This window comes from Pelophylax lessonae (genome assembly GCF_965119305.1).
Source record: "Pelophylax lessonae genome assembly, chromosome: 10".
Lineage (NCBI taxonomy): Eukaryota > Metazoa > Chordata > Amphibia > Anura > Ranidae > Pelophylax > Pelophylax lessonae.
The window spans coordinates 60,796,929-60,821,183 of record NC_138777.1 but is presented as its reverse complement, the minus strand read 5'-3'; positions in this window follow the sequence as shown (position 1 = coordinate 60,821,183).

The following is a 24,255-nucleotide window of genomic DNA, read 5'->3' as shown; positions in this document are numbered from 1 at the left end:
GTGATGAGCAGTGCCTGGTTTTCTCCACACATACCGCTTAGAATTAAGGCCAAAAAGTTCTATTTTGGTCTCATCAGACCAGAGAATCTTATTTCTCACCATCTTGGAGTCCTTCAGGTGTTTTTTAGCAAACTCCATGCGGGCTTTCATGTGTCTTACACTGAGGAGAGGCTTCCGTCGGGCCACTCTGCCATAAAGCCCCGACTGGTGGAGGGCTGCAGTGATGGTTGACTTTCTACAACTTTCTCCCATCTCCTGACTGCATCTCTGGAGCTCAGCCACAGTGATCTTTGGGTTCTTCTTTACCTCTCTCACCAAGGCTCTTCTCCCCCGATAGCTCAGTTTGGCCGGACGGCCAGCTCTAGGAAGGGTTCTGATCATCCCAAACGTCTTCCATTTGAGGATTATGGAGGCCACTGTGCTCTTAGGAACCTTAAGTGCAGCAGAAATCTTTTTGTAACCTTGGCCAGATCTGTGCCTTGCCACAATTCTGTCTCTGAGCTCTTCAGGCAGTTCCTTTGACCTCATGATTCTCATTTGCTCTGACATGCATTGTGATCTGGAAGGTCTTATATAGACAGGTGTGTGGCTTTCCTAATCAAGTCCAATCAGTATAATCAAACACAGCTGGACTCAAATGAAGGTGTAGAACCATCTCAAGGATGATCAGAAGAAATGAAAAGCACCTGAGTTAAATATGAGTGTCACAGCAAAGGGTCTGAATACTTAGGACCATGTGATATTTCAGTTTTTCTTTTTTAATAAATCTGCAACAATGTCAACAATTCTGTGTTTTTCTGTCAGTATGGGGTGCTATGTGTACATTCATGAGGAAGAAGAATGAACCTAAATGATTTTAGCAAATGGCTGCAATATAACAAAGAGTGAAAAATTTAAGGGGGTCTGAATACTTTCCGTACCCACTGTACATTTGAATACTGATTATTTCCTTTTGGAATTAACAGTGACTGCCTTTAAAGTCCTAATATGGTTTTACCAAGGTAAGCATAAAATGGATAATAATGGTAATAACACAATTTAATATACAATATGATTAAAACAGTTTAGACTAGGCATAATATGACATTCGGCCTCCAGCTCAGCATAAACTGCAGGAAAGCCACCTTAGGTACAGCAGTGAGCAGAAGTAAAGTTTAAGCTACTAAGTGATGGAACTATACTGCTAGAGCGGATTTATGGCAGCAAAGCTAGTTCTAGACCGACTGGGTGTGCACTGTCCAAAAAAAAGGAGGATGGTAGTGGAAGGGACAGGGAACAAAGAGGGGTTGCAGAATAATTAATGGAGGGACAGTCTTTTGAGAAGTTATTTTGCCGGCTATCATTAGGGCCCTTTAAGAGCTTTTATACACTTAATGACAGTCCCAGTTAACCTGAATACAGTATTATTAGGGTATAATCTTGGCACAGGTCCAATGTAAAGGTGATTTAGATGCAGTGGCAGTTTGGTATGACTACAGTGTAGATTTGGTAGAAGTCTGGTATAGGGCTGGTACAGATGCTGTATGGGTTGGTTGCACTTGGTGTCCTGCTCTCAGTGGCACAGTCTGTACTATCAGTGTCAATAATGGGCTGATAGCCCTTTCACCAGCTCCCAGGATGCTGCTGTGGACTCTCGCTGTAAAAGAAAAACCTCCAGTGATGAGCGGTGGAAAGCAGAGGGTAAGTGGATGTTTCACCCTATCTCTGGCAGCAGTGCAAGATCTGTGATGGGGGCGGTGCTGTGCGGCCCTGGGTGTCCTTACTCTAATTTTCAGGCTTACATCCCCACTGGAAAGTGAAAACTTGGATTGAGGTGCTCTGCTCTCTCTATCTCCCTCTCCATGGGACCAAGAGGAAGAACTTTCCTAGGCAATCTAACAAAAATCCTCTCTCAACTTCTACTGCACAGTGACCATTGGCATCTGTAGTCCAAAGAGACTATAGGTTGCATTATTTGGCTTCGGTACCAAACTGCAGCTCCCAGGGTTCTTAGCGCTTTGCATTGAAGTCTATAGGCTTGCTTAAATGTAGCTCTCTGCCTGCTGGCTAGAGGAGAATAGTGCAGCATGGCATCAGTATTTCAGTAGAGGGAGAGAAGAATAAAGGGCAATGTCTCCTTCTTCATATTGCTGTAGCCCAGCAACTGGTTACAACCTTTAAGGTTCATATGAGTAAATTAGCATGCCCTTAGACATCCTGTTCATCTACATGGGCAAGACAGATCACATTGGCCATTTGATTATGTCCAGATTTTCTCATATAATTTTAGGGCAATTTCCAGTGCTTTCACATTGTTAATGGTATAGTTTGCTAAAGACTAATTCCAGCCTAGGCTAAAAAAACTAAAATGATCAGTCCCCTGCAATTTGAATGCAGTTCACGCTATCGCTGGTACTCCCCCTATAGAATAGAATATAATAGAAATAGAAAAAAAAGTGCATCGACACTGCACTGTCAGAAGATCCATAATAATGAGCCTCAGGGGTCTAGTGGACCATCACAAAAATGTATAGAAAACAAAATAAAAAAAATACACCCCTGAGGCTCATTATTATGATCCTTTTGACAGAGAGAGCAGTCTCCAGGCACTGTTTTTTTCTATTTATGGTTTGCGTATGGCCATAGAGCCCCACTTTAATAATTATTTTGTGAGCAGGCAAGTGACCAGTCGGTACATTTTGGGTACCTATAAATTACTGGCTCTCTTTTACAATTTTTCTTTGGATATGATACTTGGCCAGACATTGATCATGAACTTTCCTAATAACTGGTACCTAGAACCTACACTCTGAGAGTGACAAGGTGAGAGGCTGCAGTGCGGAGCCAATGTGTGTCAGACATTTTTGAACATGTCCAAAAACTGCACAGGCATCAGGATGTACATGACTGTTATCTCAGCATCTCGGTCCAGGATGGGTATGTCCTTCTAGAGCAGGGGTGTTAAACTCAATTTCACAATGGGGCCACATCAGCATTATGGTCACCCTCACAAGGCCGATTATATCTGTAGGCTTAGATGTCCAGAGCATCCCACGCCCCCTTACATGAGATGTCAAAACCCCCCCGACCATCAGAAGTCAAGAATCACCCACCCTTCCTTACATCACAATGCACCCCCTTACCTTGTGCTGCTGCCTGGAAGAAGATGCGGGTGGATCTAGGAAGAAAAGCAGGGTCTGGAGGAGAACCAGAGGAGTGCTGGAGTCCACTTCGAGAGAGTGCTGAATGCTGAGACTAGGGGAAGCAAAGGCAAGGTGGTGTTGCGGCTGCGCAGAGGGGTGCAGGATCTGTAGGAGGGGTTATGCCCTCCTCCCTGCTGCAGACTGCTGAGAAGGAGGGGGTGGGCAAAGACGAGCCTTTCTGCCGCTGCACAGAGGATTGCAGGATCTGGCAAAGGACCTCTGTCCTCTCTGCTGCCGACTACAGAGCCAAGGTGGAGGCAGAGACGAGTGGGGGGTGGGTGCCGGAGCGGCAGGAGAGGTGTGAGGGCCACATGAAATGGCATGGGGGGCTGCATTCGGCCCGCGGGCTTTGTGTTTGACACCTGTGTTCTAGAGTGAAACACTGAAACACAGACAAGGACATTAAAACATATAATGACAACTGATGCTGGGTTCACTTTAGGAACCTGTAAGAAGTTCTATTCTTTAAACTCTGTCCAAAAAAAACATTTTTGGTTGGAGGCCTACTAAAGCATATCAAAAGGTATATTTGCATGAAGCTAACCTGCTTTACCGTAATTACTTAAAAAGCAGTGAAAAGGCTATACATTCCCTTTAAAAAGAGACAGAAGCAATGGAAAAATCCACCAGAACAATATTTTTAGTAAGCCTTATCTCCAAAGATATCCGAACATTTCATCAAGTTTATTTAATTCCCATTCACCCATTTATTTGAAATGTTTCCTATGGTAGAAAGCATTATCCCCTATCTACTAAAATACATTTTCTAAGCACCTGTTCTCACTTCATTCCAGCCTCTCTATTTTTACTCCTTTGATGTGTTGTAAGCTTTTGTTCCATGTAACTCAAACCTTTTATGCCTTTATTTTTCTCCTCACCAGTCCCATTCTTCCTCGTGTCTTTCATTTTTCGTGATTTATATCAGCATTCCTCGGCCTTTATTTAATTTTAACTAAATCTCTTAATGGATGAAATGTAGCCTAAGAAGCAAAAAAGAGTATACGTGTTTTAAACATGATTGGGCTTATTAAAAAAAAAACTGCTTTATTTTTCAAATGTGTGCGTTATTTTTGCCGAATTTACATAAAAGTAATTTTATTGAGACTTGGTATATGCTTTAGAATAAGGCTGGGAACTTTAGGCCTGGGGGATACTACAAGAGAGTGGCCCTTTCATGGGAGGGACAGAATTCAGTGAGCTAAAAGTACACCATTGTGCCATAGTGAATGGTGGATATGGTAAAAGATGGGTGTTCCGAAGGGACATGGTTTATTGTGACACAGCTTTCACATCTTTCAGCATCAGCTTTCTTTCTTTGTAGCACTCAATGTTTTGTCACTCAACACCTGAGATTTGCAAAAGGTACACAGATCCAGGATGAATTTTAAATGAAGACCTTCCTAATGAGCTGAACAAGATGACTGTCACTCTATAACAATGGTATGGACTAAATAACATACTAAAAGAGATCCCAGCAATCATGACAAAGAAACATCATTTAGCTTCCTTTAACCAGTTCTAGACAAGAATGTTTCCCCTTTAATGACCAGGCCATTTTTTTGCTATTCGGCACTGCGTTACTTTAACTCAAAATTGAACTGTTGGGTGACACTATACCGAAAAAAAATTGAGGTCCTTTTTTCCCACAAACAGAACTTTCTTTTGGTGGTATTTGATCACCTGTGCGATTTTTATTTTTTTATTTTTTGCGCTTTAAACAAAAAAAGATCGACAAAAAAAAAAACAATATAGTTTACATTTTGCTATATAACATTCCAAAAAAAAAAAAAAAAAACAATTAAAAATCAAAATGTTTTATCCTTTTAGGCCAATTTGTATTTTGCTACATATTTTTGGTGGAAAAAAAAAATTGCAATAAGCGTATTTTGATTGGTTTGCACAAAAGTTATCACATCTACAAACTAGGAGAAAGATTTATGGAATTTTTATTTATTTATTCATTTTTTACTAGTAATGGCGGCGATCTGCGATTTTTAGCGGGACTGCAAAATTGCGGTGGACAGATCAGACCCCTAACTGACATTTTTGTCACTTTTTGGGGGACCAGTGACATTACTACAGCAATCAGTGCTAAAATGCACTGTTACTGTAATAATGGCATTGGCAGGGAAGGGGTTAACCTAGGGGTAATCAAAGGATTAAGTGAGAGCCTAGGGGAGTGTTTACTAACTGTATGGGGAGATGGGCTTGTGAAATGATCATAGAGACTTGTGATCCTATATAGAAGGATCACAGGCGCTCTGTGATCATTTCAGACAGAAGAACAGTCAGCTGTGTTTATGACAGTCGACCGTCCTTCTCTCTCAGCGGGGAGTGATCGCGGGTGGCCGAAAGGAATCGCGGCTGCCAGCTCTGTGCATCGGCATCCCAGCTGCCTAGCGGGAGTGGGAGTGGGAGCGTGCCAGCGGCAGCGCGTTCTGGCCCCCCAGCACCATTCACGCGAGTAGGGCTACGTCGGTTCGGGAAGGGGAGGCTGCTTGCAGTTATACTGCGGCGGGTGGTCTTAATGCGCTTAAAGCGTTTGTTACCCCAACACTTCATATTCCTGATATGTGGCTGCTGTACCATGTACTTGTATAAGAAAGTCTCCTGTTCTCTTTGTATTGAATCCCTTATGTGAAATCCCTGGTGTTCGTTCCAGTCCTTCTCCTCCTATTTTAAAAACTGACCACACCAGGCAGGAGAGCACACCGTGCTCAGTTCTTAAACTATGCTGGGAACTCAGTGTACTCTACTCTAATGATCAGACTTGTTGCAACACGCCCGCGCCACACAGCCATTCACTGGGAAGTTCAGTGTGCTGCTGCTTCTAGTAACCCCCCCCCCCCCAGATCTAATGCTGCTGAGAACAGAGGGAATGTGATCACTTATAAAAATGAGAAAAAATCTGTTTATAATGTTTTTTTTTTATCCCTATACAAAAATGTTTTGCCGTTAAATTTTATTGTAAACTGAATGGGTGATCTATACAATCACCTTATTAAGTGAACTCAACGCGTTTCACAGTTTTGTATTCCTCCAGCTTTGCCTCACTTTGTGGTTTCTGCATTGGATTGCACACTTTCTCAGAGCCACACAGTTGATACTGGAAGTCTTCCCTCAGCCAGGTGATGTAATCTCAGATATGACCATGGGGAAGGCTGCTAGATAACGACCATGAGTTGTCACTGAATGTGGGTACCTCTCTGATTAATCTCTGAATAGGAGAGTATCTCCATTTAGGGCCACCAGCCCAACAAAAATTATTTCTACTGAGCCAGCAAAATATTCCAGATGTGACCCAAAAAGACAAAAATGTAGGTGCCTCCCAGGTAAAGCGATAAAGTCCAACTAGACCACTGTGAGTACAGGCAGGGACAGGGAGCTTGTCCTGGTTTCAAGCTGCAGCAATGTCAAAGCAAAAGATCCATAAGCCACACATCATGAAGCAGACCCATGTGCATGGAGTGAGATGAATGGCAGTCTCAGCCTGGACTCCAGCCAGACCGCACCCCCAATATGTTTCACATTGCCCCTTGGAGTTTAATCATGATTAGGGTTGAGCGGACACCTAGATGTCCGTGTTCGACGGGTTCGGCCGAACTTTAAAAAAAAGTCCGGGTCCGTGTCCCGGACTTTTACCGAACTTTTCCCGGACACCGAACCCCATTGAAGTCAATGGGGACCCGAACTTTAAGGCACTAAAATGGCTCTAAAACACCAAAGGAAAGGGCTAGAGTGCTGCAAATGGCAGCAAAACGTAATTAAGAGCATGGCAAGTGCTCTGCAAACAAATGTGGATAGGGAAATAACTTAAAACAACAAAAAAAAACAGAAAAATAAAACAATGTTCTTCTTCATCTCTGAAGGATGAGGCCCATATGGAGTAGGAGGGAGGTTGAGGTGGTGGTGGATGTGGCGGTGACATAGGCGTGCGCACAGGGTGTGCTGGGTGTGCCTGGGCACACCCTAATCACCTAGGGCACATAGCATTGCCAGTGAGGAGATGGGAAAGATCTCCCTGGGACCTGCTCTGCTCTATTTCTCCTTGCCTACAGGTACATGGCCCCGATACATTACTCTCCCTGCTGGCAAACACATGCATGTGTATTTCAACTTTGGGGTGCACACCTTAATGCAATAGGCTGCGCACACCTATGGGCGGTGTAGGTGGAAGCGGCGGTGGAGGAGGACCAGGGCCGGATTAACAGCATCATGGGCTTGGTGCTGAGGATTTTGAAGGGCCTTAAGGGCCGTGCCTTGCCATGCACCCAGAGGAGGAAGGGTGCAGCCATGCATGCCTAATTCAACATGGGATGCTGTCTCTGAAGCCCATAAACACATCCATGCATCGCCAACTGTCCCTCCTTGTCCGGCCTTCACGCTGTGTGGGGAGGTTCTGAGGGTGCTGCCTGGGGAAGCGAGCATAGAAGCCAGACTTCTGTGTTTACAAGTGACAGAAGAGCGGTAACAGTGAATATGGCCAACCCGGGGCCTATATAAAAGGTAGGGGCCTGGAGCTGCAGCTCCAATAGCCCCTACATTAATCTGGCCCTGAGGAGGAGGACGAGGTAGCCAACACTGCTTCTTTTCAAAAATTTTAAATGAGGGTACACCCCAAAAGAGTGAGAAAGAGCAAAAATGGAACAATGGGTGGGTAAGGTCGGTATCCATTGCTATTCTGCATAAGGTACGGAAAAGTCCCGTGGGATCCATGCCTGGTTCATTTTAATGAACGTGAGCTTGTCCACATTGTCTCTGGACAGGCGGCTGCGCTTGTCTGTTATAACGCCCCCAGCCGTGCTAAATACCCGTTCAGATAATACACTGGCTGCAGGGCACGCCAGCACCTCCAAGGCGTAAAGGGCAAGCTCAGGCCATGTGCCCAATTTGGAGACCCAGAAGTTGAAGGGGGCAGACCCGTCATTCACTACATGTAGGCGTGTGCACACATACTGCTCCACCATGTTGGTAAAATGCTGCCTCCTGCTAAGACGTTCCATCTGAGCTGCTGGTGCTGCTGTTTGTTGTGGCGTGCTGACAAAGCTTTTCCACATTTCGGCCATGCTAACCCTGCCTTCTGAGGTGCTGGCGGTGCCCTGGTTGCGTTGGCGACCTCCTCCTCCTCCTCCTCTGCCTTGTGCTTCCACTGTGGCCCCGCTGTCAGATGGGAATGCCAGCAGCATGGCGTCTACCAGCGTGCGCTTGTACTCGCGCATCTTGCGATCGCGCTCCAGTGAGTGAATTAAGGACGGTACGTTGTCCTTGTAACGGGGATCCAGCAGCGTGGCCACCCAGTAATCAGCACAAGTTAGAATGTGGGCAACTCGGCGGTCGTTGTGGAGACACTGCAGCATGTAATCGCTCATGTGTGCCAGGCTGCCCAGAGGCGACGAAAGGCTGTCCTCTGTGGGAGGTGTATCGTCCGTGTCCTCTGTATCCCCCCAGCCACGCACCAGTGATGGCCATGAGCTGGCCTGGGTGCCACCCTGCTGTGAACATGGTTCCATCTCCTCCTCCAGCTCCTCCTCCTCCTCATCCTCCTCATCCTCCAGAACTGTGCCCCTGCTGGACAATTGTGTCCCTGGCGTTTGTGTGTGCAGGAACCCACCCTCGGAGCCCCTTGCGAATGACTGCCCTGAAAGCCTTTGAAATGTTACCTCTTCATCCTCCTCCTCCTCCTCCTCATCCTGTGCCACATCCTCTTCCATCATCGCCCAAATTGTTTTTTCAAGGAGGCATAGAAGTGGGATAGTTAAGCTGAGAATGGCGTCATTGCCACTGGCCATGTTGGTGGAGTACCCAAAACAGCGCAACAAGGCACAATATATGCAAATGTCAAATATGCAAACTATGCCGCAATTTAATGTTTTTTACACCAAAAGGGTGTGTATTGAATAGCGGAATAGGATAAAAAACTGTGTATCTCACACGTACAAACACAGACTAGGCCCGATTAAATTTTTTCCTACCCTAAAGGGAGGATGAGGAAGAGGAGTATGGAACATGCAGCACCCTCAAATCTTCAGAAGTATGAGATGAACCCCAAAAACTTGGAAAGGTGGATCTCTCTCACACGTACCAACACAGACTATCGCCCAATTTAACTGATCCCCAAAGGTTTTTGATTAAATAGCGGAATAGAAAATATGATCCAAAAAAAGTGTATGTATATCACACGTACACAACCACACTAGGCCCCAATTACTATTGTTTGTACCCCTAAAAGGCTAGATGAGGAGTAGGGGGGGTATGGAACAGGCAGCACCCTCAAACCTTCAGAAGTATGAGATGAACCCCAACAACTTGGAAAGGTGGATCTCTCTCACACGTACCAACACAGACTATCCCCCAATTTAACTGATCCCCAAAGGTTTTTGATTAAATAGCGGAATAGAAAATATGATCCAAAAAAAGTGTATGTATATCACACGTACACAACCACACTAGGCCCCAATTACTATTGTTTGTACCCCTAAAAGGCTAGATGAGGAGTAGGGGGGGTATGGAACAGGCAGCACCCTCAAACCTTCAGAAGTATGAGATGAACCCCAACAACTTGGAAAGGTGGATCTCTCTCACACGTACCAACACAGACTATCCCCCAATTTAACTGATCCCCAAAGGTTTTTGATTAAATAGCGGAATAGAAAATATGATCCAAAAAAAGTGTATGTATATCACACGTACACAACCACACTAGGCCCCAATTACTATTGTTTGTACCCCTAAAAGGCTAGATGAGGAGTAGGGGGGGTATGGAACAGGCAGCACCCTCAAACCTTCAGAAGTATGAGATGAACCCCAACAACTTGGAAAGGTGGATCTCTCTCACACGTACCAACACAGACTATCCCCCAATTTAACTGATCCCCAAAGGTTTTTGATTAAATAGCGGAATAGAAAATATGATCCAAAAAAAGTGTATGTATATCACACGTACACAACCACACTAGGCCCCAATTACTATTGTTTGTACCCCTAAAAGGCTAGGAGTAGGGGGAGTATGGAACAGGCAGCACCCTCAAACCTTCAGAAGTATGAGATGAACCCCAACAACTTGGAAAGGTGGATCTCTCTCACACGTACCAACACAGACTATCCCCCAATTTAACTGATCCCCAAAGGTTTTTGATTAAATAGCGGAATAGAAAATATGATCCAAAAAAAGTGTATGTATATCACACGTACACAACCACACTAGGCCCCAATTACTATTGTTTGTACCCCTAAAAGGCTAGATGAGGAGTAGGGGGGGTATGGAACAGGCAGCACCCTCAAACCTTCAGAAGTATGAGATGAACCCCAACAACTTGGAAAGGTGGATCTCTCTCACACGTACCAACACAGACTATCCCCCAATTTAACTGATCCCCAAAGGTTTTTGATTAAATAGCGGAATAGAAAATATGATCCAAAAAAAGTGTATGTATATCACACGTACACAACCACACTAGGCCCCAATTACTATTGTTTGTACCCCTAAAAGGCTAGATGAGGAGTAGGGGGGGTATGGAACAGGCAGCACCCTCAAACCTTCAGAAGTATGAGATGAACCCCAACAACTTGGAAAGGTGGATCTCTCTCACACGTACCAACACAGACTATCCCCCAATTTAACTGATCCCCAAAGGTTTTTGATTAAATAGCGGAATAGAAAATATGATCCAAAAAAAGTGTATGTATATCACACGTACACAACCACACTAGGCCCCAATTACTATTGTTTGTACCCCTAAAAGGCTAGATGAGGAGTAGGGGGGGTATGGAACAGGCAGCACCCTCAAATCTTCAGAAGTATGAGATGAACCCCAAAAACTTGGAAAGGTGGATCTCTCTCACACGTACCAACACAGACTATCCCCCAATTTAACTGATCCCCAAAGGTTTTTGATTAAATAGCGGAATAGAAAATATGATCCAAAAAAAGTGTATGTATATCACACGTACACAACCACACTAGGCCCCAATTACTATTGTTTGTACCCCTAAAAGGCTAGATGAGGAGTAGGGGGGGTATGGAACAGGCAGCACCCTCAAACCTTCAGAAGTATGAGATGAACCCCAACAACTTGGAAAGGTGGATCTCTCTCACACGTACCAACACAGACTATCCCCCAATTTAACTGATCCCCAAAGGTTTTTGATTAAATAGCGGAATAGAAAATATGATCCAAAAAAAGTGTATGTATATCACACGTACACAACCACACTAGGCCCCAATTACTATTGTTTGTACCCCTAAAAGGCTAGATGAGGAGTAGGGGGGGTATGGAACAGGCAGCACCCTCAAACCTTCAGAAGTATGAGATGAACCCCAACAACTTGGAAAGGTGGATCTCTCTCACACGTACCAACACAGACTATCCCCCAATTTAACTGATCCCCAAAGGTTTTTGATTAAATAGCGGAATAGAAAATATGATCCAAAAAAAGTGTATGTATATCACACGTACACAACCACACTGGGCCCCAATTACTATTGTTTGTACCCCTAAAAGGCTAGATGAGGAGTAGGGGGAGTATGGAACAGGCAGCACCCTCAAACCTTCAGAAGTATGAGATGAACCCCAACAACTTGGAAAGGTGGATCTCTCTCACACGTACCAACACAGACTATCCCCCAATTTAACTGATCCCCAAAGGTTTTTGATTAAATAGCGGAATAGAAAATATGATCCAAAAAAAGTGTATGTATATCACACGTACACAACCACACTGGGCCCCAATTACTATTGTTTGTACCCCTAAAAGGCTAGATGAGGAGTAGGGGGAGTATGGAACAGGCAGCACCCTCAAACCTTCAGAAGTATGAGATGAACCCCAACAACTTGGAAAGGTGGATCTCTCTCACACGTACCAACACAGACTATCCCCCAATTTAACTGATCCCCAAAGGTTTTTGATTAAATAGCGGAATAGAAAATATGATCCAAAAAAAGTGTATGTATATCACACGTACACAACCACACTAGGCCCCAATTACTATTGTTTGTACCCCTAAAAGGCTAGATGAGGAGTAGGGGGGTATGGAACAGGCAGCACCCTCAAACCTTCAGAAGTATGAGATGAACCCCAACAACTTGGAAAGGTGGATCTCTCTCACACGTACCAACACAGACTATCCCCCAATTTAACTGATCCCCAAAGGTTTTTGATTAAATAGCGGAATAGAAAATATGATCCAAAAAAAGTGTATGTATATCACACGTACACAACCACACTAGGCCCCGATTACTATTGTTTGTACCCCTAAAAGGCTAGATGAGGAGTAGGGGGAGTATGGAACAGGCAGCACCCTCAAATCTTCAGAAGTATGAGATTGTGTTCACTGTACCCCACAAAGATTGAGTTCACTGCACCCCACAATGATTGTGTTCACTGCACCCCACAAAGATTGTGTTCACTGCACCTCACAAAGATTGTGTTCACTGTACCCCCCAAAGATTGTGTTCACTGCACCCCACAAAGATTCTGTTCACTGTACCCCACAAAGATTGTGTTCACTGCACCCTAAAAGGATGTTGTTCACTGCACCCCACAAAGATTGTGTTCACTGCACCCTAAAAGGATGTTGTTCACTGCACCCCAAAAAGATTGTGTTCACTGTACCCCCCCAAAGATTGTGTTCACTGCACCCCACAAAGATTGTGTTCACTGCACCCCAAAAAGATTGTGTTCACTGTACCCCCCAAAGATTGTGTTCACTGCACCCCAAAAAGATTGTGTTCACTGTACCCCCCAAAGATTGTGTTCACTGCACCCCACAAAGATTCTGTTCACTGTACCCCACAAAGATTGTGTTCACTGCACCCCAAAAAGATTGTGTTCACTGTACCCCCCCAAAGATTGTGTTCACTGCACCCCACAAAGATTCTGTTCACTGCACCCCACAAAGGATTTTGTTCACTGCACCCCAAAAAGATTGTGTTCACTGCACCCCAAAAAGGATTTTGATCACTGCACCCCAAAAAGGATGTTGTTCACTGCACCCCAAAAATGATTTTGTTCACTCCACCCCAAAAAGATTGTGTTCACTGCACCCCACAAAGATTGTGTTCACTGCACCCCAAAAAGATTGTGTTCACTGTACCCCCCAAAGATTGTGTTCACTGCACCCCACAAAGATTCTGTTCACTGTACCCCACAAAGATTGTGTTCACTGCACCCCAAAAAGATTGTGTTCACTGCACCCCAAAAAGGATGTTGTTCACTGCACCCCAAAAAGGATGTTGTTCACTCCACCCCAAAAAGATTGTGTTCACTGCACCCCACAAAGATTGTGTTCACTGCACCCCAAAAAGATTGTGTTCACTGCACCCCAAAAATGATTTTGTTCACTGCACCCCAAAAAGGATTTTGTTCACTGCACCCCAAAAAGGATGTTGTTCACTCCACCCCAAAAAGATTGTGTTCACTGCACCCCAAAAAGATTGTGTTCACTGCACCCCACAAAGGATTTTGTTCACTGCACCCCAAAAAGATTGTGTTCACTGCACCCCAAAAAGGATGTTGTTCACTGCACCCCAAAAAGGATTTTGTTCACTGCACCCCAAAAAGATTGTGTTCACTGCACCCCACAAAGGATTTTGTTCACTGCACCCCACAAAGATTGTGTTCACTGCACACCAAAAAGGATTGTGTTCACTGCACCCCAAAAAGATTTTGTTCACTGCACCCCAAAAAGATTGTGTTCACTGCAGCCCAAAAAGATTGTGTTCACTGCAGCCCAAAAAGATTGTGTTCACTGCAGCCCAAAAAGATTGTGTTCACTGCAGCTCACACACAGAAAAATGGATGTGGATCACTGACACCTGCCTATCTCCAATCCCACACCACACAGCAATATCGATTGTAGTTTGTAGAACACAGTTTCCCTAAAATTCAGCAGACTCTGTCCCTAACAGGATTGAGAAGAGATCGTAGATCAGGATTGAGTGCAGATTCACCCCACCCCCCACACAGCAATATCGATTGTAGTTTGTAGAAGACACTGACCCTATAATTCAGCAGACTCTATCCCTAAAATGCCTACAACTCGCCCTGCCTAAACACTCCGACCTGTCCCTCAATTCTATCCGGACACAAATGGTTTTTTCCTGCCTATCTTTCCCTAATCAGCAGCCAGCACATTGATGTGTGCTCTGTCCCTTAGCTAAGCAGCAGAATGACGCTGCTGCGGCGGCTGCCTCGAACTTATAAAGACTTGGTCACATGCTTCAGACGGCCAATCACAGCTACTAAGACATTTGCAGGCATGGCTGGGATGGCTTAAGGCACACCAGTTAAACGATTGTTGATTGGCTGTTGAAAGCCCGCCATGAAAAGAGCGCCAAAGCATGCAAAACCCGGAAATAAAACGACCGAACACGGATTTTTACCCGAACATACAGTAAAGTGTCCGTGTCCATGTTCGGGTAAAAAAAATCCAATTATTCGGTACGAACACGAATAATAGAGTCCGTGTTCGCTCAACACTAATCATGATTAAGCTTCAAGGGGCAGAGCAAAACACGCATGTGGCGTAACCTGGCTGGATTCCGAGCTGAAGCTGCCATTCATCTCTCTCCATGCACATGGGTCTGTTTCATGATTTGTCAGGGGAGGACTGGGCCAGGGGGCAGGGGGGCGATTTCCCCCCGTGCCGCTCTGATTCCCCCGTAAAAAGGCTGCACCGCTTCTGCTACAGACATGCCTAAAGGATTCCTGGTGAAGAGAAGTAAAAAGCCCCTGCTGCTGACCTACCGAGTGCAGGTTGAAGACAAGGACAGAGCGCAGCCCCGCCACCCCCCCCCAGCATGGATGGTGTAAATTGTGTCTGAGCAGAGGCCGGTTTAATGCCCAACTTGAGAATCTCCTTCCCCGATCACCCGCAACCAAGCTGTCCCAGCTCCCCCCAACTCCCCCTGCTGGCCAGGTTGGGAACCAGGATTCAGCCAGTGAGTAGAGAGTACCGGGAGCAGAGCTTCAGCCTGGAATGAGGGTCAGAAGGAGGACAGGAGAGTAAGAGGGGGGCCCAGTCGCTGCACCATGGGCCTCTGGTTTGTATCTGCCCCCTAGGCTGAAAGTTGCCAGTCTGCCCCTGGGCTTATGGATCTTTTTCTTTGACATTGTATAATGACATTGACATAGATATTCCAGATACCCTGTTGTTGCTGATTTTCAGGGTCCTTTGACTGGGGTTATGGCATAAAGTCAGAGTTGTATAAAGTACTCGAAACCCATACTTGAGTAGAAGTGGAAGTGCTCGATGAAAAAGTGACTTGAGTAGAAGTGGAAGTGCTCGATCAAAAAGTGACTTGAGTAGAAGTACTAAAGTATTCAACATTTTTTGTACTTAAGTATTGCAAGTAGTTTTTTTAAAAATTTTGCTACTCAAGTACTGAAAGTAAAAGTACCAGTAGTTTTGAAAAAAAATTGCTACTCAAGTACTGAAAGTAAAAGTACAAGTACTGTGTTATGTAGTTATTAAAGAAAGAAGTCAAAAGTTTGAACATCATATTGTTTTTTATTATTTCAAATGCAGCTTTTATTTATATATACAGTAGCATTTACTTTCGTATGCGCTGATAATACACATGTTTTGAGCTTCATGAAACCTGCCATCTACTGTTCTGGCAGTGGTAATTTTTATAATTGTAACGAGTAACTATGTAGGAAAAAAAAAAAAATATCGGAGTAGAAGTATCGAAATCATCGAAAAAATGTAGTGAAGTAAAAGTGGAAGTAGGAGAAAAAAATTCTACTCTAGGAAAGTACAGATACCGCCTTTCGGTACTTAAGTACAGTAGTGAAGTAGTTCTACTTAGTTACTATACATCTCTGCATAAAGTAACTTTTTAAATATGACTTCTTGGACTCTTCAATAGAGCTCAGATCAGTTTTATTCGCTGTCTATGTGTCTGTTGGGTAGATTTATCCTCACTCCTTGTCCCAGTGACAGGGTATCAAAAAGACAGAAAGTGATATAATTTAGTTTTGGCTCGAATTAAGCTCTAAGATCTGTTATCACTTGCTGTCTCTAGGCCTGAAAATCTGAACAATGCCTCTTTCTCTTTAAAAAACAAGATTGTTTGTTCTGAATTTACCTGGTAGAAGTAAATGCAATACTCTCTTATATTTTAAATCATAGTCATATCATATACGACTCATATGTACCTTCACAGCAACTTGCACCACAAAACGCACACTAGAGTTGGCCATCATACAGTAGGTAGGCTATCATAACTAGAAAATAGCTACTTATTTTTGACTGGCATCTGCGGAAGCACCTTGATCCAGCTTGTGCTCCTTGCTTGGTAGTGGTGGGACCCATGCATCTCTAGCAGTTACTACAGTAAAACCTTGGTTTGAGAGTAACTTGGTTTGAGAGCGCTTTGCAAGACAAGCTAGTTTTTAAAATAAATTTTGACTTGATATACAAGTAGCGTCATGTCACAACTGAGTATAAAAGAGAAGAGAGGTCCCTCTAAGTGTAGCAATATGATTACATTTAATGAAGGTTCAATATTTAGCAGCTCACATGGTTGATGATTAAAACAGGCACATCTAAGTATGCAGGTATCCGGGGTAAAGCTGTCCACATAGACCAGGCATCACTAAATAGCGGACCGGGGTCCGGATCCGGACCCAGTTAATGTCTCATCTGGACCCCTGCGGTCCCACCCTTGACAGTCGTTCTGCCCACAGCCATCACTACTGCCAGTCTCACAGAGCCAACAGCTGGAGGCAGGACAGGTATAGACAGAGGGCGGGGGCTATCCAAGTTAACAAGCAGGTGATTGGTTGCAAGGATACAGGGCGGTCATCGCACAAACATGCGATTCGGACCTCTGCTGGAAGAATATTTTATTGACTGGACCTTTGTAAATTTTAATTCAATACCCCTGACATAGACCATCCTCCGCACTGCCATTTTCATCACACCCTTCCACGAGCGATTCAAAGTCTCACTTTCAGATCACTCTACTGCAGGGTAGTCTTCCCAATCACAATTGCAGACTGACATCGGTGAGAGCCAGTGGTTCAGAAGATGGTCTATGTGGACAGCTTTACCCCGGATACCTGCATACTTAGATGTGCCTGTTTATTCATCAACCATGTGAGTTGCTAAATGTTGTACCTTCATTAAATGTCCCCATACTGCTACACTTAGAGGCGCCTCTCTTCTCTTTTATACCCGCTTGCCAACTGCTCACAGTATATTTACTGCGGCAGTCAGCCCCTCACAGGCAGAGTGACGTAGGTCTACGTCGCTCGCCTGTGAGGCTCTGGGGAGCGAGCGCGCACCCGCGGAGGCGCGCTCCCACTCCCGCGCGGTCACGGACCCCCCCGCGCGTGTGACCAGCAGACCCGATGTCCGCCGGTCACTCGGCGATCGGCGGGGGAGAGGGAGAATGTCAGGCAGCTTGTGTAAACAAGCCACCTGTCATTCTCCTCGCTTTAAAAACACTGATCACATGGATCTACTATGTAGATCCGTTGATCAGTGTCCTTACAGCTCAAGCCACAGCCAATCACAGTAGAAAGCACGCCCCTAGGGACGCACACAGCCCCTCCCTCCCAAATAAAGTTAACCCCTTCACTACCAGTGTATTTTTACAGTAACAGTGCATATATATAGCACTGATTACTGTAGAAATGTCACTGGTAACCCCAAAAGTGTCAAAAATGTCAGTCAAGGGTCCGATCTGTCCGCCCCAATGTCGCAGTACCGCAAAAAAAATCGCAGATCGCCGCCATTACACGTTAAAAAAAAAACACCAAAAATGACAGAAATCTTTCCCTTTGTTAGTAAACGCGATAACTTTTGCGCAAACCAATCAAAATACGCTTTTTGCGATTTTTTTTTACCAAACATATGTAGCATAAAACAAATTGGCCGAAAATTTTAAAAAATTTTGATTTTTACATTTTTTGGGGGGGAATTTCATATAAAAAAATGTGAAAAATATTGTTATTTTTGCAAAATGTACGCTCTTTTTTTGTTTATAGCGCAAAAAGTAAAAATCGCACGGGTGATCAAATACCACCAAAAGAAAGCTCTGTTTGTGGGAAAAAAAGGACGCCAAATTCGTTTAGATATAGCGTCGCACGACCGCGCAATTGTCTGTTAAAGTCACGCAGTGCCGAATCGCAAAATACCCCCTGGTCGTTTAGCAGGAAAATCCTCCGGGGCTTAAGTGGATACTCTGTAGCTCCTGCTGGATTTTGCTTCTAATCTCCTTGTGGAGGCTGCCATTTGTGGATGGACATTTTATGATGACACAACCTATCACATTGCTTGTATATAGACTATAAACGGAAAGACTTATGAATAAATGGTTGTGGAACGAATCATCTGAGTTTCCATTATTTCTTATGGGGAAATTTGCTTTGATATACGAGTGCTTTGGATTACAAGCATGCTTCCGGAACGAATTATGCTCGCAATCCAGGGTTTTACTGTACATCCCTTATTTCATATGAAACAACCATAAAGCTTTGAGGCTTAAGAACATTTTGCCGCAGATGCATCACACTGACTGCCCATCTTTCTCCTCAAAGCTATTACATCACATTTTCATAGCGCTGGTCAAATTACGGCAGCGTATTGGAAGCACAAAAACAAACAGTGAGAAGTTTGATGCGGCACTCTATCAGCTAAATTGCCCAGCAATATCTTTTGATGACCACATTATGCATCTAATCACATCGGGCCGGCAAGCCTTGGAATGTAACCGGGACCACCCACGGCTTAACAGGGTGACTTATGTCTGTGGAGGCCTTACAGATCCTGCAGTTATTGCCTCTAATGTCTACAGGAAACTGTACATGGTGTCTGTGGGCTTGATTTATTAAAGCTAACAAAAAGGTTAGTTGATGTAATTTATGTCTGGAAGAGAGCGTAACGATGTACCTAAAATCACAACCACTGGCTTATGAGATGTCCTAATAATCCAAGTGGCACATTAACCACTTCTGGACCGGAAGGTTTTACCCCCTAATGACCAGGTCATTTTTTGCGATTCGGCACTGCGTTATTTTAACGGACAATTGCTTGGTGTTGCGACGCTGTATCCAAATAAAATTGATGTCCTTTTTTTCCCACAAATAGAGCTTTCTTTTGGTGGTATTTGATCACCTCTGCGGTTTTTATTTTTTGCGCGATAAACAAAAAAAAACAACAATTCTGAGAAAAAAAAAACAACAATATTGTTCGCATTCTGCTATATAACACCCCCCCCCCCAAAAAAAAAATGTAAAAATCTATTTTTTTTTATAATTTTAGGCCAATTTGTATTCTGCTACATATTTTTGGTAAAAAAAAAAGTCCCATTAAGCGTATTTTGATTGGCTTGCGCAAAAGTTATCGCGTCTACAAACTAGGGGAAAGATTTATGTCATTTTTATTTATGTTTTACTTTTTACTAGTAATGGTGGTGATCTGTGATTTTTTGCGGGACTGCGACATTTCGGCGGACAGATCGGACCCCTAACTGACATTTTTGACATTTTTGGGAGGGCCAGTGACATTACTACAATAATCAGTGCTAAAATAATGCACTGTTACTGTAATAATGACACTGGCAGGGAAGGGGTTAACTCAGGGGCGATCAAAGGGTATGCCTAGGGGGTGTTTTCTAACTGTGAGGGGGATGGGTTTGTGGAATTAACACAGAGACCTGTGTTCCTAAATAGGAGAATCACATGCGCTCTGTGCTGATTCCTGAGAGAACAAGATCTGCTGTGTTTACAACAGCAGACCGCTGTTCTGTCTCCATGGGGAGTGATCCTGGGTGCCCGGTGGCAATAGCGGCCCCATGAGTCAGCTTCCCCGCTGGCTAATGGGGGCCCCCAGGATCGCTCCTGCGGATCGCCTTACAGGTACGGCGATTCGCACAGACAAGCCAGCTTGCCGCAGTATATCTGCGGCGGGCAGTCAGCAAGTGGTAATTGTTTTCCTTTTTTTTTTGCCATTCTAAAAATGCGAATCACCGTCTTGTATTACTTTGCAAACACTAAAAGTTATACTGGCCATACACTAGCCGAAAAAGCGTTTGAAAATCTGTCATTTGGTCCGTTCGTTTGTTTTTTGTCCAGTTAATAGGCACAAATAGAAAATCGGTTTTAGCTTTTATGAGCTGAAAAATTTAAGGAACAGTTTGGAAAATTCTGCCGAATGAACGATAAATTGGAAGGTTAAAGTGTTTCTCGCCCGAACTGTTTGCACTAGGCATTTGTGCCAAAATTAACGAAAAACTGATTAATTTATGTCCATTGAACAATTTATCAATCAAAATTTGGTCATTACATGATGACGACCGTCCGCTCTCACGGCTGAGTGTTCGTTTTTGAAAATGAATTTGAATGATTTTTCGTACACTTTATGGCCACCATTATAAAGTATGAACCACTTGCCAACCAGCCGCTGTGGTTATACGGCAGCAGGTTCCCGCAAATCGCTGTAGCTGTATGGCGGTTCACAGGATTGATCCCGGGGGCCACTCGCCAGCGGGGAAGTTGATCCACGGGCCGAATGCCGTGATTTCCGCCAGGCACCCGCGATCGCTCCCCATGGAGAGAGAACGGCGGTCTTCTATTGTAAACACAGCAGATCGTTGTTTTCTCAAGAATCAACGCAGAGCTCCTGTGTTCTTCCTATTTAGGAACACAGGTCTTTGTGTTGCTTTCACAAGCCCATCCCTCTTAAAGTTAGAAAACACCCCCTAGGCTTACACTTAACCCTTTGATCGCCCCTGGGTTAACCCCATCCCTGCCAGTGTCATTATTACCGTAACAGTGCATATTTTTAGCACTGATTAATGTAGTAATGTCACTGGTCCCCCCAAAAGTGTCAAAAATGTCAGTTATTTATTTATTTTTTTATTAACACGAGATGTCTTGGATGTTGTTATGTATCTATTTCCAGTAACTAAATCTTTGATATCCTTGTTACTATCGTCATATCAAATTTCCGTATTGGACTGAGATAACTTGAGAATACGTAAGAATGTTATGTTTATGTTTACTCTACCTGATACCATTATTTTGTCTATATTGTCATTCAGACTGGCGTGACTCGACTTGCTGGGGCGACCTGTGACGCTGTGCACCGCGACCTCGGCGCGACTTGCACGGACTTCATATAATTGAAGTCAATGCAAGTCGCCTCCAGGTCGCCCCAAAGTAGTACAGGACCCTTTTTCTAAGTCGGAGCGACTTGTGTCGCTCCTATTAGAACGGGTCCTGTACTACTCAATGGCGAGCGACCGACCGCGACTTGTCAAGCGATCAAGTCGCCTGACAAGTCGCGCTAGTGTGAATGGACCCTTAATGTACCAACTCTCTTTGTACCACCATTTTCTGTTTCCTTCCAATAAAAGTTTGTATAAAAAAAAAATAATGTCAGTTAGGGGTCCGATCTGTCTGCCGCAATGTTGTAGTCCCGCTAAAAATCGCTGATGGCTGCCATTACTAGTAAAAAATAAATAAAAATTACATAAATCTTTCTCCTAGTTTGTAGGCACGGTAACTTTTGCACAAACCAATCAAAATACACTTATTGGGATTTTTTTTTACCAAAAAATATGTAGCAATAAACAAATTGGCCTAAAATTATGACAAAAATTTGAATTTTAAATTTTTTGGGGGGAATGTTATATAGCAGAAAGTGAAATATATATATATATATATATATATATATTTTTTAGGATTGTTCCCCTTTTTTTTTTTTTTTTTGTTTATAGTGCAAAAAATAAAAATTGCACAGGTGATCAAATACCACCAAAAGAAAGCTCTATTTGTGAGGAAAAAATGAAATTAATTTTTTTAGGGTACAGTGTCGCACGACCGCGCAATTGTCCGTTGAAGTAACGCAGTGCCGAATCGCAAAAAAATGGCCTGGTCATTAAGGGGGAAGAATCTTCCGGTCCAGAAGTGGTTAAAAAAAAAGGTTACACAACAAAAAAGTATACTTCAGATTAACCCTTCATCTGAATAGAGAGAATATGACTCATTGCCCTGAAACTCTTTAGCTTACTGATAAATGATCTGCATGCATTATACATCAAACACTAGAATTGGACTACCTTTGAAAATATCTACAAAGATTCTTGTTAGTGAATCTTGTATACCAGCCCATTGAAATACAGTGATAACGCTAATTAATGGAGCTTCTGATTCCCTCTTAATTGCTTCAAAATAAGTTTGTGAAATTTTGATCATCTGGATGTAGAGGCAGGAATGCTCCCAAGGTTAGTTTGCACCCTAGAGTTTAGTGCTTGCTTTAACCCTTTAGTGGTTAGTCACAAACAAGGAAACCAGTAAGAATTAAAGTCTTATAGTAATTTGCGTACAGAATTTCTAAACACTTCTAAGCCCTTAAGCCCCGGAAGATTTTACCCCCTTCCTGACCAGGGCCTATTTTGCGATTCGGCACTGCATGATTTTAACGGACAATTGCGCGGTCGTGCAACGCTTTACCCAAACAAATTTGATGCCCTTTTTTCCCCACAAACAGAGCTTTCTTTTGGTGGTATTTGATCACCTGTGCGATTTTTTGATCATGTGCTATAAACAAAAAAAGAGCAACAATTTTGCAAAAATAACAATATTTTTCACATTGTTTTATATGAAATTCCCCCCAAAAAATGTAAAAATCAAGATTTTTTAACATTTTAGGCCAATTTGTTTTCTGTTACATATGTTTGGTAAAAAAATTCGCAAAAAGCGTATTTCGATTGGTTTGCGCAAAAGTTATTGCGTTTACTAACTAAGGGAAAGATTTTTGTCATTTTTATTGTGTTTTTTTTTAACGAGTAATGGCGGCGATCTGCAATTTTTTTTGCGGGACTGCGACATTGCGGCGGACAGATCGGACCCTTGACTGACATTTTTGACACTGTTGGGGTTACCAGTGACATTACTACAGTAATCAGTGCTATATATATGCACTGTTACTGTAAAAATTACACTGGCAGGGAAGGGGTTAACTTTATTTGAGAGGGAGGGGTTAAGTGTGTCCTTAGGGGCGTGATTCTAACTGTGATTGGATGTGGCTGTGTGTGTAATAGCAGAGATCAACGGTCCTACATAGCAGGACCGTATGATCTGTGCTGTTACACAGGGAAGAATGACAGGCGGCTGTGTTTACATTAGCTGCCTGCCTTTCTCCCGGTGTAACCGACGATCGCTAGTGACCGGCGGACATCGGGTCACTCGCGCGGGGGGGGGGGGTCCGTGAGCGAGCAGGAGCGCGCCTCTGGCGGCGCGCGCTCGCTCCCTAGAGCCTCACAGGCAAGCGACGTAGTACTACGTCACTTTGCCTGTGAGGGGCTGACCGCCGCAGTAAATAGTCGTGCGACGGTCGGCAAGTGGTTAAAGTGACTCTGTAGTGAGAACAGTATGGGAGTTGCCATTGCTGACTTCTCCTTAGAGAATGTTAGTTCTCTGGCTGATTTTAGATGTCAATGCTTTCTAATTCTTTGACCTAGAACAAATATAGCGATAGGGAATTCTCATGCTTTTCTTTCCCTAAGAAGCATTGAGGGAAAACGCAGCCAGCCAGCTATCATTTTTAAAAGAGTTCCAGCAATGGCAGCCAACGTCATTTTAATCATGACAGAGTCACTAAGGCCCAAAATAATAAAGACTCATAGTGATTTATGTTTATGTCATGTTTCTTTAGCGAAACATAGGCAGATAAATAGAAAGGGACAGGAGGCGCCTCTAAGTGCAGTATGTAAAAACCATTTAATAAACACAGAATAATGATTAGCAACTCACATGGGGTGGGCTAAGGGAAAGAATGAATAGGTGTCCTAGAAGGTCATCTCAATCCTCAGTCTCTTGGAATGTTGTGCCGCTGTTACTGCTATGTGTAGATGGACATCCGGCGGCCGCGGTGTGGAGCAGAGTTGACAGTAAGGCTGGAATATAGTTCCATGCGAGGTCTGCAGCGCAGGGACCCAACAGCGAGGAGAGATGATGTCACAATTACGTGACGCATTTCCGAGCATGCGTGCAGCAATGGAATCGGCAGTGGCAGCGGCGCTCCTTCTTCAAGCGATGGGGACAGTACTGTCAGTTTTAC